Consider the following 6,000-nt stretch of genomic DNA (forward strand, 5'->3'; position numbering starts at 1 on the left):
TATTGAATTAAATTTATTATTATTATATTATTTTTTATGATTATTTAATAAATTATAATTTATGATTTTGTGTTTCAAATTTTATCATACCCGGGATGTTTACTAGACTCTTGTTCGGACAGATTTCAGTGAGTTATTCCTAAGAATTACAGGCCTACAATAAAAATAAGACATATTTCCATGCAAAAAAAATGTACCGCTTTGAGCACAGAAATATGGACATAATCAGACCGCTAGGGAGGTTAAAACATTACACTTTATTAAAACCATATAAGTGGCCACTCACACTTTCAAGGTGCCAAATAGCACCAGATATATAGCACTTTCTAAAAGCAAATCGCGCTGTGATACAGGAATACACAGGCAATCCTTCACTCATCTGTAAATGCAGTAACATGGATCGATGTGTGTGAGCAGTGTCGTGATGCCATCAAGCCCCCCCCCTACGCGTTGCGCCACACGGTCACGTGGCTTCCTCAAGGGGATGTGATTGGACACCACCAAACTTATGGTTGTTTATATAGCAGTCTGCTGCCATTTTCATGTGGTCTATATGTGATCTATTCATTGGTCCGTGGCCATTTTCTTGTAGCCCATATACAACTATGATCGAAGGACCCCATCAGCTGCCATTCTATCATAAATGCTATAAACATGCTGCTCACACCAAGAGATCTGCTCTAACACACCCCTGCAAACACCCTCGCCTACATCATCATGGATCCCATTACTATATTTATAAATAATATCCTCACTAATCGCTAAATGTAGCTAACCTTATGGAATAAAACATTAATCAACAATTGGTACCATTTGTATGAAAATAAAAAATATGCAAAATACGTCTGAATAAGGTGTCAATGAATTAAAGTGTTTGTTCACCAATGCCAGAAGTCTGCCGAGCAAAATAGGTGAGTTGGAGGCTTTGGTGCATGAAGAGAACTATAATTTGATTGGTATTGCAGAATTTTGGCTTCATTCTTCACATGACTGGGCCATTAATATTCTTGGCTATGTTCTCTTTCGGAGAGACGGCGTAAATAGGAAAGTTGGTGGTGTCTGTCTCTATGTGAGAAGTGATCTCAGAGCGAGTGTGAAAGAGGACCTAGTTGATGGAGAGTGTGATGAGGCTGAAGTATTATGGGTGGAACTGCACATGTGGGTGCGTACTACAAAGGTAATCATTGGAGTTTGTTATAGACCTCCCAGTGTTAATGAGGAGGTGGAGACTCAGCTCCTAGCACAGATCGAAAGGGCTGCAAGGGCTGGGACAGTGATAATAATGGGGGATTTTAATTATCTGGAAATTGACTGGAGTAACAGTACTACAGGAACAGTTAAAGGACAAGCTTTTTTAAACCTACTACATGACAAGTTTATGGTACAGTTCATAGAGGCCCCAACTAGGAATGATGCTCTGCTGAACCTGGTAATCTCAAACCATGCAGAGCTTATTACGAATGTCCATATAAAAGAACATCTGGGTAGCAGTGACCATAACATGATTTCATTTATTGTTTGCTGTAAACAGCAAGCACATACAGGAAAAATAAAAACACTCAATTTTAAGAGAGCTAATTTTCCAAGGCTGAGAGCTGCTTTCCAAGACTTAGACTGGGAGGGAATATTGGCATCGATGAACACAACACAGAAAGGGGAGTTCTTCAAAAACACTGTATGTGAACACACTGCAAACTATATTCCCATGGGCAACAAGTATAAAAGGCTAAAAATCAAACCTATGTGGCTTACAGCCAACATTACAAAAGTTATAGATAATAAGAAAAGAGTTTTATTAAATAGAAAAATGAAAGAATGATATCATTGTTTAAACATTACAAAAAATGTAACAGAATATTCAAAAAAGAAATAAAGGCCGCAAAAATTGAAAATGAAGGACAGATTGCAAAAGATAGCAGGACCAACCCCCAAAACATTCTCCATATATATTAATAGTAAAAAGGTCCGGTCCGAACATGTAGGCCCTTTACAAAATAATCTAGAGGGGGTGACTGGGGATAAAGAGAAGGCAAATGTATTTAAGTCCTTCTTCAGCTCTGTGTATACAATGAAGTATGGGGGAGCTCTTGTCCATAATGGGCGTGGTACTGACACAGCTCCAGATGATCCACATTGGCTCACAATTGATATGATCCAGAAATATTTAGACAGAATAAAGGTGAATAAAGCACCTGGACCGGATGGCATACACCCACGGGGCCTTAAAGAATTGAGCTGTCATTTGAAAGCCATTGTTTCTAATTTTTAGGGACACTTTAATGACTGGTATAGTACCACTGGATTGGCGTAAGGCCAATGTGGTGCCAATATTTAAAAAAGGGTCAAAATCTTTACCAAGTAATTATAGACCTGTTAGTGTAACTTCTGTAGTTGGGAGGATATTGGAGAGTTTAATAAAAGACCACATAGATGAGTTCTTGCTGGAAAAAAATATTTTAAGCAACAGACAGCATGGATTCATGAAAGACAGAAGTTGTCAAACAAATCTGATTTCTTTTTATGAGGGGGTGAGAAAAACAGACAAAGGGATGACGGTAGACGTGGTATACTTGGACAGAGGGGTGGCTGTGGACGTGGTATACTTGGACAGAGGGGTGGCGGTGGACGTGGTATACTTGGACATAGGGGAGGCGGTGGACGTGGTATACTTGGACAGAGGGGTGGCGGTGGACGTGGTATACTTGGACAGAGGGGTGGCGGTGGACGTGGTATACTTGGACAGAGGGGTGGCTGTAAATGTGGTATAATTGGACAGAGGGGTGGCTGTAAACGTGGTATAATTGGACAGAGGGGTGGCTGTAAACGTGGTATAATTGGACAGAGGGGTGGTGGTGGACGTGGTATACTTGGACAGAGGGGTGGCTGTAAACGTGGTATAATTGGACAGAGGGGTGGCTGTAAACGTGGTATAATTGGACAGAGGGGTGGCTGTAAATGTGGTATAATTGGACAGAGGGGTGGCTGTAAACGTGGTATAATTGGACAGAGGGGTGGCGGTGGACGTGGTATACTTGGATTTTGCAAAAGCGTTTGGCACAGTTCCCCACACAGGGCTAATGTGTAAGGAAAAGTCTACAGGATTGGAAAAATCTGTATGTAAATGGATAGAAAACTGACTAAAAGATGGCATTTCAAGAGTAGTGGTGAATGATTCATACTCTGAATTGTCTAGGGGTGTCAGTGGTGTACCCCAGGGTTCAGTGTTGGGACTCTTACTTTTTAATATATTTATAAACAATATAGGGTCTGGGATTATAAATCCCATTTCAGTCTTTGCAGATGACACCAAGCTGTGCCGGGGAATAACGTCCTTACAGGATGTCTCCAACTTACAAGCCGACCTCAATGCTCTGTGTAATTGGGGGACTATGGGGCCAATGAGGTTTAATGTTGATAAATGTAATGTTCTGCACTTGGGGGCTAAAAATATGCATCATACATACTGGGGGGTACAACTGGGGGGGTCAATGGTGGAGAAGGAACTGGGAGTTCTGGTAGATCACAAGCTTTATAATGGTATGCAATGCCAAGCTGCTGTTTTTAACGCAAGCAAAATCCTCTCTTATGTTAACAGAGGTATAGACTCCAGAAAGAGATATCATTCCCCCCCCCTCCCCCTGGTACAAATCATTAGTAAGACCTCATCTGGAATATGCATTTCAGTTTTGGGCAACAATTCACAAAAAGAACATTGGGGAACTGGAGAGAGTACAGAGAAGGGCAACCAAACTGATAAGAGGGGGGATATGATCTCCATGTATAATACATAAGGGGGGATATGATCTCCATGTATAATACATAAGGGGGGATATGATCTCCATGTATAATACATAAGGGGGGATATGATCTCCATGTATAATACATAAGGGGGGATATGATCTCCATGTATAATACATAAGGGGGGATATGATCTCCATGTATAATACATAAGGGGGGGATATGATCACCATGTATAATACATAAGGGGGGATATGATCACCATGTATAATACATAAGGGGGATATGATCACCATGTATAATACATAAGGGGGGAATATGATCTCCATGTATAATACATAAGGGGGATATGATCTCCATGTATAATACTTAAGGGGGGATATGATCTCCATGTATAATACATAAGGGGGGATATGATCTCCATGTATAATACATAAGGGGGGATATGATCTCCATGTACAATACATAAGGGGGGATATGATCTCCATGTATAATACATAAGGGGGGATATGATCACCATGTATAATACATAAGGGGGATATGATCTCCATGTATAATACATAAGGGGGGATATGATCTCCATGTATAATACATAAGGGGGGATATGATCTCCATGTATAATACATAAGGGGGGGGATATGATCTCCATGTATAATACATAAGGGGGGGATATGATCTCCATGTATTATACATAAGGGGGGATATGATCTCCATGTATAATACATAAGGGGGATATGATCTCCATGTATAATACATAAGGGGGGATATGATCACCATGTATAATACATAAGGGGGATATGATCTCCATGTATAATACATAAGGGGTGATATGATCTCCATGTATAATACATAAGGGGGGACATGAACACCATGTATAATACATAAGGGGGGGATATGATCTCCATGTATAATACATAAGGGGGGGATATGATCTCCATGTATAATACATAAGGGGGGATATGATCACCATGTATAATACATAAGGGGGGATATGATCTCCATGTATAATACATAAGGGGGGATATGATCACCATGTATAATACATAAGGGGGGATATGATCTCCATGTATAATACATAAGGGGGGATATGATCTCCATGTATAATACATAAGGGGGGATATGATCTCCATGTATAATACATAAGGGGGGATATGATCTCCATGCATAATACATAAGGGGGGGGGGTGATCTCCATGTATAATACATAAGGAGGGATATGATCTCCATGTATAATACATAAGGGGGGTTATGATCTCCATGTATAATACATAAGGGGGATATGATCTCCATGTATAATAGATAAGGGAGATATGATCTCCATGTATAATACATAAGGGGGGGATATGATCTCCATGTATAATACATAAGGGGGGATATGATCTCCATGTATAATACATAAGGGGGATATGATCTCCATGTATAATACATAAGGGAGGATATGATCTCCATGTATAACACATAAGGGGGGATATGATCTCCATGTATAATACATAAGGGGGGATATGATCACCATGTATAATATATAAGGGGGGGATATGATCTCCATGTATAATACATAAGGGGGGATATGATCTCCATGTATAATACATAAGGGGGGATATGTTCTCCATGTATAATACATAAGGGGGGATATGATCACCATGTATAATACATAAGGGGGGATATGATCTCCATGTATAATACATAAGGGGGGATATGATCTCCATGTATAATACATAAGGGGGGATATGATCTCCATGTATAATACATAAGGGGGGATATGATCTCCATGTATAATACATCAGTGGTTCATATAGTGAACTCGGTGTAGAGTTATTCCCCCTGAGGTCATCACAGAGGACAACGGGGCGCTCTTTACATCTGGAGGAAAAGAAATGTAATCTCCAAACACGGAAAGGTTTCTTCACAGTAAGAGCTGTGAAAATGTGGAATAGACTCCCTCAAGAGTTGGTTCTGGCCAGCTCAGTGGATTGCTGTAGGAAAGTCCTGGATTCTTTCTTAGATACACAGAATATAACTGGATATAACATTTATAGGTCAAGTTAATCCAGGGAATATCCAATTGCCTCTCGGGGGATCATGAAGGATTTTTTTTCCTGCAGGAGCAAATTGGCTTATGCTTTTCTGGGGTTTTTGCCTTCCCCTGGATCAACTGTGGGCAGGGACGGACTGACCATTTGAAAACTCGGGGCCTGTCCAAGGGCCCGGGCCAGTAGGGGGCCCCATGAGATGCCCCTGGTACCTTTTACATAGGCTTTTTTG

This window comes from Staurois parvus, unplaced genomic scaffold (genome assembly GCF_062004578.1).
Source record: "Staurois parvus isolate SC_StPar_1 unplaced genomic scaffold, SC_StPar_1.0 ptg000647l, whole genome shotgun sequence".
NCBI lineage: Eukaryota > Metazoa > Chordata > Amphibia > Anura > Ranidae > Staurois > Staurois parvus.